General features: G+C 47.5%; 1 protein-coding gene across 12 annotated transcripts in view; it reads left to right on the top strand.

Moving 5' to 3' along the window:
- The window catches only part of MAP4 (microtubule associated protein 4), a 421,944-nt gene that overhangs the window by 192,721 nt on the left and 214,319 nt on the right, over nt 1-14,904 (top strand). The window lies entirely within an intron of this gene.

The raw sequence follows: 14,904 nt of genomic DNA, 5'->3' as shown, positions 1-14,904 counted from the left end.
CGGTGCGCCGAAGAAAAGCACTATTTTAAAGGGCTCCGACGGGGGGTGTGGGGGGGAACCCCCCACTTTACTTAACAGACATTGCGCTGGCGTTGTGGGGGGTTTGGGGGGTTGTAACCCCCCACATTATACTTAAAACTGAACTTTTTCCCTAAAAAACAGGCAAAAAGTTCGGTTTCAAGTATAATGAGGGGGGTTACAACCCCCCAAACCCCCCACAACGCCAGCGCGATGTCTGTTAAGTAAAATAGGGGGGTTCCCCACCAACACCCCCCGTCGGAATCTTTAAAATAGTGCTTTTCTTCGGCGCACCGTCAACCTTGCGCTCAGTTGTCTGCGCACCGTTGTCTCGCGCGATTTTGTCTATGAACCGCTACTCTTCACTGTCTTTCCAAAATATACTTTAGAGCACCTGCAGCACTAAATCTAACTCTCTTTTCAATATTGCTCAAAAACATTGTTCAATAAGTGACCCCAAGTTTTTTAAAATAATAAATGCTTTTTAATTTAAATAACGATTTTTGGTAGGTAAGGAGGGGATTTTAGAGAATTTGTTGGAGGTTTATTTTGTTGAGGTTTTCTCCCCCCCCCTTTTTAAAAATGGATTTGGACAGGGTCTGAGGATCTGTAGGCTGGGGCATGTCCTCCTATAAATTACAGTGATTTTTGTTTCTCCCTATATTTTGGTATGGAGGATGGGGATCACTTATTTCATTAAGGGCTCCTTTTACAAAGTCACAGTAATGGCTGCTGCTGCGGTCGCTCTGATGGCCATAGGGATTTAATGGGTATCGGAGCATTTGCCATGCAGCAGCCACTACTGCGGCTTTGGGAAGGGTCGCCTCATCAATAACATAACATAACAACAGATTTCTAGACCACATAACCCTAAGTTCAATGCGGTTAACAAAAGATTATGCTATGAGAAAATACAAAGATAATGCAATACGCAGAGATTTAGTTAGCCGTTACACCCTCATAAAGCTGATGTAACTATGTTACAGGAAACCCATTCGGCAAGCTAAATTTTGTAATTTGTCATAAAGTTGACATGCTGATCTTATTTCGAAAGAATATATATTTGCAAATTCATTCTACTGTTCAGGGACCAGAGGGGTAGGTATGTGATTGCTAATGTAACCTTGGGTAGATGGCCTTTGCCGTTATGTATATTCACCTAATGTTCTAAATCAGTGTTCTAGAATGGCTGGTCCGCAGAAATTTCCTGCTGGTCTGTAGGGCCGGCACATGCATCGGGTCCAAGACAGTTTTCTTCAGCCGCATTCTGCGGTGCGATCGATGCGGCGTAATCTTCGAGCCAGCTCCCTCTTCCTCACTTAGACAGTGCACAAAACGTTCAGTGCCTGAACCAGAAGCATTCTCTCTGGCATCCCAACGTCAGAGGGAAGTCTTCCGGATGAGTCGCTGCCCGTGGCTTTGTGCACTGTGTCAGTAAGGAAGAAGGAGTCGGCCTAAAGATAACACCAGGGGCGGCATAAAATGGCCAGGCAGGAGCAGGCCAGAAGGTAAGGCACAGCATGGAGGGAGGGAGGCAACAAAGGTAAATTTAGTGATTGAATTCTCAATGTTGAGAATTTAGATCTGCTGTCTGTATTTTGCACTGTTCTGGAAGAAATGCATTTGTTTTTATTTCTCTGGGATTGTACGGCAAGCAGAGTCTTGCATCTTAGGGTTTGTTTGTATATATTAGTACCTTTAGTGTTCGGTCCTGTATTTGCATGGGGTCATCTCTTTTATCCCAGGACAAGCAGGCAGCATATTCTTTACGCATGGGTGACGTCACCGACGGAGCCCTCGGTACAGACCTTTTTAACTAGAAAGTTCTAGTTGGCCGCACCGCGCGTGCGCGAGTGCCTTCCCGCCCGACGGAGGAGTGCGTGGTCCCCAGTTTCTTCGTTTCCGCGGAGCGAAGAAGACGCGTGTGTTTTTCAACGGCCGTTGAACTCACTTTTTTGCCTTCCCGCTCGCGAAATTTTTTCCCTTTTTTCTTTTCTTTTTACCTTCGGGTTACTTTTCTTTGAATTATCAAAAAAAAACAACTTTATTTTTTCCCCTTTTTTCGATTTGCCCCGGCGGGGCCTGTTGCCATTATACAGGCCTCGGGGTTCGATTTTGCGGAGGCTGTTTTCCCCTTCATGCCCCCGCAAGCCGGTTTTAAGAAGTGCCAGCGGTGTGCACGCCCGATCTCCCTCACTGACCCACACAATTGGTGTTTGCAGTGTTTGGGTCCGGAGCATCGGGCGGACTCCTGCACCCGCTGTGCCACTCTTAAAAAGCGGACGCTTAAAAACCGACAAATTCAACAAACTCTTTTGTTCGGCACCGGGTCGACGATGGACTCCTCGGCATCGACAGCGGTACCACCGAAATCGGCACCGTCTACTTCGACGCCACCCGACCCCGTATCGGCGTCTCTGGCGCCAGGTAAGCCGGCTAAGAAGCCTCCCTCTTCCCTAGAGCGTCCACCAGCCACAGTGGCGACACCGATCTTGCCGGCCTCGCGCCGACCCCGAAAGCGCTCCGCCCCAATTTCGGTGAGTGCCTCGTCATCGGCCTCCTCATCGCCGGGGCGTGGAGCGGCACCTAAGGAACCGAAGCAAAAGAAAGCGGTTCCGGTGCCACCCCTGGATGACCGTATTGCGGCCATCCTCCAAGTTCAACTCCAGGAACAGCTGCAGCATCAGCTCGAGCACCTGTTGCCTACTATCCTGGCACCGCTCCTTTCGGTACCAGACCGGCCCGAGCCCCGTACCGAGCCACCGGTATCCACCCCATCGGTGCCAATTAACACCTCCATGCCGATTCTTTCGGCCGAGCAACTTCATACCCATCCTGTGGTTCACTCCCATACCACGACGGATCCTCCTCGGGACCGGGCAGGGCACCATGCTTCCCGGGACCGGGATCGACGCCGGTCCTCTTCTCCCGGTACCGTTTCGGTACTCTGGGAAGTCTTTATCCAAGACTCACCATACCGCACCTTCCACCCCGGTGTCTCGGCATGCACACCCAGAGGTCCGGGACCCAGACTTATGGGAAGAGTCCCCCCCCGGTACCGAGGAGGATCTCTCCTCATCTGATGAGGATCCATCAGCACCCGATGCCACCTCCAAACCTGAGCAATCCTCCTTCTCAAAGTTCCTCAGGGAGATGTCTGCAGCCTTATCCCTCCCTCTGGAATCAGACTCCAAAAAATCTCAAGCCTTCCTGGAGGCTCTAGATTTTGAACAGCCTCCTAAGGAGTTCCTCAAGCTCCCCGTACATGACATCCTACGGGAGACTTTTTACAAAAATTGGGAGAACCCCCTTACAGTACTGGGGGCCCCCCGCAAGCTGGACAACCTCTATCGAGTTATCCCAATTCCAGGGTTCGACAAGTCCCAATTACCCCATGAGTCCCTTCTTGTTGAATCCACCTTAAAGAAGACTCAGGGCTCCAGTGTCTATGCCTCCACCCCTCCTGGCAGAGAGGGTAAAACCATGGACAAGTTTGACAAGAGGCTCTATCAGAATGCCATGCTGGCCAACAGGGCGAACAATTATTCATTTCATTTTTCATTTTACATGAAACACTTGGTTCAACAGCTGTCCGCCCTCCAAAAATATCTCCCGGAGAGAAAGGTTCCACTTTTTCAGCAACACATCTCTGCCCTCCTTCAGTTACGGAAATTTATGGTCCGCTCTATATATGATTCATTCGAGCTCACCTCCCGTGCCTCTGCCATGGCCGTAGCCATGCGCCGCCTGGCCTGGCTGAGAGTCTCAGACTTGGACATTAACCACCAGGATCGTCTGGCCAACGCCCCCTGTCTCGGGGATGAACTTTTCGGAGAGTCCCTGGATTCCACCACCCAGAAACTCTCTGCACATGAAACCAGGTGGGACACGCTGATTAAACCCAAGAAAAAGGTTCCGCCTGCCCGACCTTTCAGGCCTCAATCCTCATATCAGCGCAGATTCTCAGCCAGGCCACTCAATCCGCCTTCCCAACAACCTCGGAGGCCCCGGCAGCACCAGCACCAGGCACAGGCTCGTTCTCAGTCCAATCAAACCAACAAGCCTCTCCCTCCTGCTAAACCTTCTCAGCCCTTTTGACTCTTCTCTCCAGGGCATAGCCAGTCTTCCACCTTCGCTACCTCTTCCACAACCAATCGGAGGTCGTCTCCTCATATTCTTCAGCCGTTGGGAGGTCATCACATCGGACCAGTGGGTCCTCAACATCATCCACCACGGCTACTCTCTCAACTTCCAGACTCTTCCACCGGACAACCCTCCCGTAGAGTCTGCTTCTCACTCATCTCAAACCCCCCTCCTCCTGAGGGAGGTTCAATCCCTCCTTCTTCTCAATGCCATCGAAGAAGTACCTCCAGAACAAAGGGGTCAGGGATTCTACTCCCGCTACTTCCTGGTACCCAAAAAGACGGGAGACCTCCGTCCCATTCTCGATCTCAGGGACCTCAACAAGTATCTCGTCAAGGAGAAGTTCAGAATGCTCTCCCTTGCCACGCTCTATCCTCTTCTTTCTCAACACGACTGGCTATGTTCCCTGGACCTCAAGGAGGCCTACACTCACATCTCAATCAATCCGAATTCTCGCCGCTACCTGCGTTTCCAGGTACAACACCGCCACTATCAGTACAAGGTGCTACCCTTTGGCCTCGCTTCATCACCCAGGGTATTCACCAAGTGCCTTATAGTAGTAGCGGCCTTCCTCAGGTCTCACAACCTCCAGGTGTTCCCCTACTTGGACGATTGGTTGGTGAAAGCACCTACGTCTCAGCTTGTGCTACAGGCTACTCATCACACCATCTCTCTCCTCCACCTTCTGGGGTTCGAGATCAACTACCCCAAGTCGCATCTGCTTCCCACCCAGCGACTTCAATTCATCGGAGCAGTTCTGGACACCACTCTAATGAGGGCTTTTCTTCCCTCCGATCGTCAGCGGACCCTGCTCCATCTCTGTCGTCAGGTCCTCATGCATCCCTCCATTCCTGCCCGACAGATGATGGTCCTCCTGGGTCACATGGCCTCGACCGTACATGTCCTTCCTCTGGCACGTCTCCACCTCAGAACACCTCAATGGACTCTCGCCAACCAATGGTCCCAGACTACGGATCTTCTTTCTCATCCCATCTCTGTGACATCATCTCTTCAGCAATCTCTCCAATGGTGGTTGAACTCCTCAAATCTTTCCAGGGGTCTGCTCTTTCATCTGCCCCCTCACTCCATGATCATCACCACAGATGCCTCCCCCTATGCGTGGGGAGCTCACCTGGGAGATCTACGCACCCAGGGACTTTGGACCCCACAGGAGCGTCAACATCACATCAATTTCCTGGAACTCAGAGCCATGTTCTACGCCCTCAAGGCTTTCCAGCATCTTCTCTGTCCTCAGGTTCTTCTCCTGTGCACAGACAATCAAGTCGCCATGTACTACATAAACAAGCAAGGCGGCACCGGATCTCGCCTCCTTTGTTTGGAGGCTCTACGCATCTGGACCTGGGCCACGGCCCGCAATCTCTTCCTCAAGGCTGTCTACATCCAGGGCGAACAGAACTCCCTGGCCGACAATCTCAGCCGCATCCTTCAACCTCACGAGTGGACGCTGGACCCTCCAACACTCCACTCCATCTTTGCTCGCTGGGGCACTCCGCAGGTGGACCTCTTTGCAGCACCTCACAATCATCAGCTGCCCCAATTCTGTTCCAGACTCTTCTCTCCTCATCGTCTGGCCCCAGATGCATTCCTGCTCGATTGGAGAGATCGGTTCCTGTATGCTTTCCCTCCACTTCCTCTGATGTTGCGGACCTTGTCCAAACTCCGCAAGGACAGGGCCACCATGATTCTCATCGCTCCTCGGTGGCCTCGACAACACTGGTTCTCCCTCCTGCTCCAACTCAGCTCCAGGGAGCCCATTCCTCTTCCTGTGTTTCCTACTCTACTTACACAGCAGCATCAATCTCTACTACATCCCAATCTGTCTTCGCTCCACCTGACAGCTTGGTTTCTCTCGGGCTGACCTCTCCTGAGAATCTATCTCAGCCTGTCCGTCTCATTTTGGACGCCTCTAGGAAACCGGCCACCCTCCAATGTTACCATCAGAAGTGGACCAGGTTCTCCTCGTGGTGTCTACGGCATCATCACGATCCCACCTCTTTAGCGGTGCAAACTGTACTGGAATATTTGCTCTCGCTGTCCAATGCTGGCCTCAAATCTACCTCCATCAGAGTCCACCTCAGTGCCATCACTGCGTTTCACGAGCCTATCCTCGGAAAACCTCTCACGGCTCATCCACTGGTTTCCAGGTTCATGAGAGGTCTCTTCAATGTCAAACTGCCTCTGAAGCCTCCTCCTGTCGTCTGGGACCTGAATGTGGTTTTATCAGCACTCATGAAACCTCCGTTTGAGCCTCTTGCCACAACTTCGCTCAAATTTCTTACCTGGAAGGTGCTTTTCCTAATTGCCATCACCTCTGCCAGGAGGGTTAGTGAACTGCATGCACTGGTCGCCGATCCACCTTTCACTGTTTTTCACCATGACAAGGTGGTCCTGCGTACCCATCCCAAATTCCTTCCAAAGGTGGTCTCAGCTTTTCACCTCAACCAGTCCATTGTGTTGCCCGTCTTTTTCCCTAAACCCCATTCTCATCCTGGGGAACAGGCGCTGCACACGCTGGATTGTAAGCGTGCCCTTGCCTACTACCTTGACCGTACCAGGGCTCACCGCTCATCTCCTCAGCTCTTTTTGTCATTCGACCCTAACCGTCTAGGTCGTCCTGTCTCCAAACGTACGCTTTCCAATTGGCTTGCTGCCTGTATTGCGTTCTGCTATGCTCGGGCCGGTCTCTCACTGGAAGGTGCTGTCACGGCCCACAGAGTCCGAGCTATGGCTGCTTCTGTGGCTTTCCTCCGTTCCACGCCCATCGAGGAAATCTGCAAGGCGGCCACTTGGTCCTCAGTTCACACGTTCACTACTCACTACTGTCTGGATGCCTTCTCCAGACGGGATGGACACTTCGGCCAATCTGTGTTACAAAATTTATTTTCCTAATGGCCAACCATCCCTCCTCCCTCTTTGTTAGCTTGGAGGTCACCCATGCGTAAAGAATATGCTGCCTGCTTGTCCTGGGATAAAGCATAGTTACTTACCGTAACAGGTGTTATCCAGGGACAGCAGGCAGATATTCTTACGTCCCACCCACCTCCCCGGGTTGGCTTCTTAGCTGGCTTATCCTAACTGGGGACCACGCACTCCTCCGTCGGGCGGGAAGGCACTTGCGCACGCGCGGTGCGGCCAACTAGAACTTTCTAGTTAAAAAGGTCCGTACCGAGGGCTCCGTCGGTGACGTCACCCATGCGTAAAGAATATCTGCCTGCTGTCCCTGGATAACACCTGTTACGGTAAGTAACTGTGCTTTCCGGTAGGAATGAATGTTGAAAAGCTTTGTGCTTTGTATAGTTTAATTTTGTCGATAACCATTATGTGTTGTTAATAAGATTATATTGTGTGTATATATGAAAAATGAATGTAAAAAATTAGTACAGTGGTGCCTCGCATAACGGACGCCTCGCACAGCGAACGCTGCGCATAACGAACTTTTTGTCTTGCTCCCTATAACGAACTTCGTTTCACACAACGAAGTCGCCCGAGGGGCCCGGGGGGGGGGGGGGAACTACTCTCGCCGCTTCCTAATGTGAGCCGGGAACAGCAGCACCCTCCTGTCTGAATGCAGTGTTCCATCATCTCCCTCCACCTTACCTTAGATGCCGAGTTTTCCGGCTTTCTTTTTCGGCCAGCCACACACTTTCAAAGAGCAGCACATGCGCGCATGCTCTGTTGTTCAATCTTCTCCTCTGACGCAACCGGAAACCGGAAGTTGCAGGAGAGGAGAACATTGATCAACTTCAGCAGCTGTGCGTGCACAGCTTTTTGAAAGCGTGCGGCTGGGTGAAAAAGAAAGCTGGCAAACTCTGCATATAAGGTGAGGTGGAGGGAGGGAAATGTAGGGCTGCAGAACAAATTATTTTGTTTTACATGTATTCTTATGGGAAAACAGGGCTGCAGAACGAATTATTTTGTTTTACATGTATTCTTATGGGAAAACGCGTTTCACACAACGAACGTTTCACATAACAAACTTGCTCCTGGAACGGATTAAGTTCGTTGTGTGAGGCACCACTGTACTATTATGAGGGCGGAGTCTGGGGTGGAGATGGGCGGGGTCTGGCCCAAGACTTAGCCCAGTATTCTTCAACCACTGGTTCGCAAAATAATTCTTTTGTTTCTGCTGGTCCATAGCTGTAAAAAGGTTGAAGAACACTGTTCTAGATAATGAAGCTATTAAGTCTCTATAAAATAGTGTATCTTCTGGTGAGAATAATCTTATTATTATAGGTGATGGTTTCACTATAGCTTATGATCCAGCCCAGTGGCGTAGTAAGGGGGTCAGCGGTCCGCACCCCACCCACTGCCGTACATGTGTGCGCCACTTCCCTTCCCCCGTACCTCTGTAACATTCCTGTTGCGAGCTGTAACCCCCAACGTGCTATCGCGCCATCGTCTGCTCTTCCTCTGATGTCACTTCCTGGACCAGCGCCTTGGAAGTGATGTCAGAGGAAGAGCTGATGCTGGCACAATAGCAGTTATGGGGGCTGCTGCGCATGCCATGAATGTTAGAGGTACGGGGAAGGGAAATGAAGCATTTGCGGCAGGAGGGGCTGGGGTTGGAGCCTGGGGGGCAGGGGAGGTGTGCCTCTCACCCTTGCTACGTCACTGATCCAACCATAGATGGATCTCACCCTACCCCTCATGAGAGACTTAGTTTTTTGAGAGGATCACCCTTACTCTGCAGCACGTTAGATTTGGTGGATGCACCCTAGAGATTTTGCACCCTAGAGATCAAGATTTCACAATCTCTTGAGCTCATTCAACCCAATTTTGCATTATTTGTTAGTATCTAGATTCTTGGTTTCTCACTTAACATCTGCAAAGATTGGTCCTTACGGAGTATCTGACCATGCGATTATCTGGATACGTTTAAACCTGGGACATAGTTGGTCAGCAGGGTTTTTGTGGAGATTTCCTTTGGAGCTCTATTGGGATCAGAGATTTAAGGAATATCTATTTTAAAAATTTAATAATGCAATGAATGTCCAGCAACCAATCTCGTGTTGGGACATAACTCAGGCTGTGCTCCAAGGAGGGGGGTGGGAGGGGGAGAGAAATTGGCTTATATGGCTAGAAAGTGGAAGATGCGGGATAAGAAGAGTCTTCACTTGGAAAAACAGGTGCAGAAAGACCGTATGGTGTTTGGAGCCCATCCATCTGCCTCTCAAAGTATCGCTCTTGGCATCGCAAGCGGCATTTATGGAACTTTTCTAATTCTTTGTAAGCCGCATGGCCCTGCAGCATATGAACTGTTGTTATCACGATTAATGTTGTTATAATCAGATGTACACTGCTATACTCTGTAATTCGCTGTCTGTACAATTTCTCTTTATTGTAAACCGCCTAGAAGTCGCAAGATTGTTGGCGGTATATAAGAATAAAGTTATTATTATTATTATTAAATGAGCTTATTCACCAGAGGGCAATTAAATCTCAAGCTTACTATAAATATCAACTGTTTTGCATGAGAATAAAAGTAGGCAACTTATGGCAAATTTGATAAGCACAAACTGAGATTCTCTAAAATTTTTCAGTTGAAGGATGGGAATGGTCATTTTGTGTTATTTTTTATCTGAATCTGTAACCTGATGCATATCTTCCTTTATACATGTTTAGTGATTAGAAATTCATATTGTTTCAAACATGTTTCAGTATTAATGCTTGTATTTTATTTTGTATAGACTGTTTAAATGTATTAATTTAAAACAATTTTATATGGTGGTTTTAAGACTTTTTTTTTCAATGCTATTTCCTAGTGATTTTTATTTCTTATCCTAGTACAAGCAGGCAGCATATTCTCACATGTGGGTGGTATCATCCATGGAGACTGGTATGGACAGTGTTAGTTTTTTGGGGGTTTTTGGGTTTTTTTTAAAATATATTTTTATTGAAAGTGGAAAAAGGTCACAACCAGACAAAATACAAACTCAGCAGTAAAAAATGCATAAAAGGTCCAAATATCAGAAAGAAACAACAAAGGCAGCAATCCCACCAGCCGAACCCAGCCAGAAACCCAAAGGTAGAGCAGATCGAAAAAACTTGTCGCTGATCACAGTGTTAATGTACTGTCACTTTAAAAAATATTCAGTCTTGAGACTGCCCGTACGGTGCATGTGCCAGTGCCTTCCTGCCCAACGGCTCACAGGACCATCAGCTTCTTAGCTCCGCAGATAACTAAGAATTCTATTTATTGGAATCTCTCCAAGTACATCGGATTTCTCCATTTTTTTAATTTTTTTTTTTGCCTTCTGTTGCAATTTTTTTTCACTTTAATTTATTTTCTTTGTATTTTCTTTATTTCCCTAAAATTTGTTTTTATTTTTCACATTTTTTTCATTTTGGGCCTTTTGGTCTTGTGATGTCTGTTTTCAGGCCAGGGCTTCAATCCTTTTTTAGGTTGATTTTCATTCGACTTCCCTGGGACCATTGAGTCCTTCGATCTAGCTGCAGCGGTGTTTCCCTCCATGTCCAGGGCTCTGAATGGCTTTAAGCAGTGCACTTATCCATCACTGATATGCACAATTTGTGTCTTCAATGTCTTGGTCCCCAAACACCGACTGACTTCTTGTGAACGCTGCTCTTCTTTACAAAAATGGGCACTCAGAGCTCACCAACATGTTTGATAAACTTTTTTGGTTGACATCGAGAACACCAACTGCCTGCTGATTTGGACACTGGTGCACAACTTTAAGCCTTGATGTCTTCTCTGGTACCAGTGACAGCTTCCCCTCGCATGATGTCCTCACCTTTTGCAGCCTTCATCGGAAGAGGTACACAAAAAAGCTAAGAAGCATAAACATCTTGCTCCCTCCAGGCATACCACAGTGTTGTCTTCTGCATCCACACCATCGATGCATTCGAAGCAACAGTACACCGGTCCCCGTCTCTTCAACTGGCATCTCCTCTGAGGCGTGACTCGACATTGAGGTCACTAACACCTTGACACCAGGTACAGCCTGCATCCTCTGTACTGTTTACTATTCTGGTGCTGGTGCTCTCGTTACAGGTTCAGATCTGACAAATCCTACAAAAGAAGCTGACTGAAATGCTGCACAAGCAAACGATGCAGGTACCTGGCTCTACCCCTCTGATACCGTTCCAGTCTGAGTAAAGCTCTTAGTTACCATCTAGAGCCAGATCTCGAATTCCACATTTACACTGATCGGCACCTGGAAGATCATCCAAGGAGCAAAGTATTTCACGCTCCAGGCACTCTAGGTCCTAGCACCTACGTTCAACATGAACATCTTGAAGCAATTCTCAACGTAGTCCTTCTCTTTCTACTTCACGATACAAGCAAGCATTTTGACGTCCATGTAGGCATTCTTCATCCCCAAGATATGACATTGATCATTATGACTCTCTCCATACACTCCTCAGATCATAGAGACCAATCTGATGGAGACTCTTATGGCATCCCTTCAGACCCTCCTCCTCCTCGAAGGAGATCACCACTAGATAGTCAGTCTTTTATCAGATTGATAAGATTGATGGGTAATTCTTTACCAATCAAACTAGAATCTGCGGCAGAACCTAGGACTGAACTTAGGGATGCTTTAGATTATGAAGTATGCCCAATAAACTGTCTCAAGTTATCTTTCCACAACCTGATGAAGGAAGCTATGTTCAAAAACTAGAAGATGCCTCTATTAATTCCAGTAGCTCCCAGAAAACTTGACACACTACCAGGTCCAATCCTGACCCGGATTTAACAGATCACAACTTCAACATTAGTCCCTTCTAGTTGAGTCAGCATTGAAAAGGTCTAATAGTTACAGGACTTATACCAGCAATCTGCCTGGTAGAGAAGGAAAAACCTTGGATATATTAGGCTGCAGAATCTTCCAGAGCTTTGTTAATCAACAGAATCTTAAGCTGTAATTTTTCTATGATTTTTTTATATGAAGTCATAAGAACATAAGTACATAAGCAGTGCCTCTGCTGGGTCAGACCAGAGGTCCATCGTGCCCAGCAGTCCGCTCACGCAGCAGCCCATCAGACCCAGGATCTGTATAGTAATCTTCTATCTATACCCTTCTATCCCCTTTTCCTTCAGGAAATTATCTAATCCTTTCTTGAAACCCAATACTGTACTCTGTCCTATCACACCCTCTGGAAGCGCATTCCAGGTGTCCACCACCCTTTGGGTGAAGAAGAACTTCCTAGCATTGGTTCTGAATCTGTCCCCTCTTAATTTTTCCGAATGCCCTCTCGTTCTTGTAGTTCTTGAAAGTTTGAAGAATCTGTCCCTCTCCACTTTTTCTATGCCCTTCATGATCTTGTAAGTCTCTATCATGTCCCCTCTAAGTCTCCACTTTTCCAGGGAAAAGAGCCCCAGTTTCTCCAATCTTTCAGTGTATGAAAGGTTTTCCATACCTTTTATCAAACGTGTCGCTCTCTTCTGAACCCTCTCGAGTATCACCATATCCTTCTTAAGGTACGGCGATCAATATTGGACGCAGTACTCCAGAGGCGGGTGCGCCATCACCCGATACAACGGAAGATAACTTTTTTCATTCTGGTTGTAATACCTTTCTTGATTGTACCTAACATTCTATTTGCCTTCTTAGCGGCCACTGCACACTGTGCCGATGACTTCATTGTCTTGTCCACTCTTACCCCCAAGTCCCTTTCTTGAGTACTCTCACCCAATAACAGCCTCCCATCGTATAGAGTACTTCGGGTTTCTGTTTCCTACATGCAAGACTTTACATTTCTCTACATTGAACTTCATCTACTATCTCATCGCCCACTCCCCTAGTTTGTTCAGGTCCCTTTGTAAATTTTCGCAGTCCTCTTTAGTCCTAGCCCCACTAAATAGTTTGGTGTTGTCTGCGAATTTTATTACTTCACACTTCGTCCCTGTTTCTAGATCATTTATAAATACATTGAACAGCAGCGGTCCGAGCACCGACCCCTGTGGAACACCACTTGTGACCCTCCTCCAGTCCAAGTAGTGGCCCTTCACTCCTACCCTCTTCTTCCTACCTGCCAACCAATTCTTGATCCATCTTTGTACGTCTCCTTCCACCCCATGGTTCTTCAGTTTCCGAAGTAGGTGTTCATGGGGTACCTTGTCAAAGGCTTTTTGGAAATCTAAATATTTGATATCTATGGGGCCCCCTTTGTCCATCCGTTTGTTAATTTCTTCGAAGAAGTGCAATAAGTTCTTTAGGCACCATCTTCCCTTGCAGAAGCCATGTTGGCTTGTTATCATAAGTTTATTCCTTTCTAGATGCTCATCGATGCTGTCTTTTATCAGCGCTTCCGCCATTTTCCCTGGAACCGAAGTCAGACTTACCGGTCTGTAGTTCCACGGCACTTAAGAGAACAGACCTCTTGATCCCTTTTTAAAGATGGGCGTAACATTGGCTATCTTCCAATCCTCTGGGATCACGCCTGTTTTCAGGGATAGATTACAAACTTGCTGTAGTAGTTCCGCTATTTCCTCCTTTAGTTCTTTCAGTACTCTATGGTGGATTCTGTCCGGGCCCGGGGATTTGTCAGTTTTTAATCTTTGTATTTGCTTGTGTTACGTTTTCAAGGCTTACCTCCATGGATGTTAATTTTTCTGCTTGGTCTCCTTTGAAGATTTGTTCAGGTTCTGGTACGTTGGATGTGTCCTCTTTTGTAAATACTGACGAAAAGAACATGTTTAGTCTTTCCGCGACTTCTTTCTCCTCCTTCACCACTCCTTTCCTATCTCCATCATCCAGCGGTCCCACCTCCTCCCTTGCCGGCTGCTTCCCTTTAGCATATCTGAAGAACGGTTTGAAATTTCATGCTTCCCTGGCTAGCCTCTCTTCATATTCTCTTTTTGCTTTTCTAACCACGAGGTGCCATTCTTTTTGATGCTTCCTGTGCTCTCTCCAGTTCTCCTCGGTTTTGTCCTTTTTCCTGAATGAATTCTTCTTATCTCCTATCGCTTTCTTCACTTCTTTAGTTTTCCATGCCGGGTCTTTTGTTCGGTTCTTTTTGCACCCTTTTCTGAATCTAAGGATATACAGATTTTGCGTCTCGCTCACCGTGTCCTTGAATAAAGACCAGGCTTGCTTTACAGTCTGCCATTTCTTTGAGCTGTTCCTAAGTTTCTTCCTTACCATTACCCTCATCGCTTCGTAGTTTCCTTTCTTGAAGTTAAAAGTTGTCGCCGTGGTTCTCTTTCCCTTCAGTATTCCTACTTCAACTTTGAACTTGATCATATTGTGATCGCCGTTTCCCAACAGTCCCACTATTTCCACTTCCTTTGCAGGTCCTCTTAGCCCATTAAGGATTAGATCCAGAGTGGCATTCCCTCTCTTCGGTTCTCTGACAAGCTGCTCCATGAAGCAGTCCTGTATAGCCTCCAGGAATCCGGTCTCCCTAGTTCAAAAGCTACTGAGCAATACCTCTCATCAGATCATTTGGACTCTCTTCAAAACTAGAAAATATATGGCAAGATCTGTCTTTGATGCTTTTAATGATACATCTATAACATTGGCAGTTTCCATTGCCATGAGGAGGCAGGCATGACTTTATATCTCCAACCTTGACGATTCTTTTGTAGGATTTGTGAGATCTGATCCTGTAAGGAGATCTCTGATAAAATTGAGGAAGCAACTCAAAAAATTAAGACATGAGGACTCTATGACCACTTTATTGTCCTCAAAAGTCTCTAAACCTCAGCCAACTACATAAGAACATAAGAATTGCCAGCTCCGGATCAGACCCTGGGTC

Source organism: Geotrypetes seraphini, chromosome 2 (assembly GCF_902459505.1).
Source record: "Geotrypetes seraphini chromosome 2, aGeoSer1.1, whole genome shotgun sequence".
NCBI lineage: Eukaryota > Metazoa > Chordata > Amphibia > Gymnophiona > Dermophiidae > Geotrypetes > Geotrypetes seraphini.
This window is presented reverse-complemented; position numbering and strand designations above follow the sequence as displayed.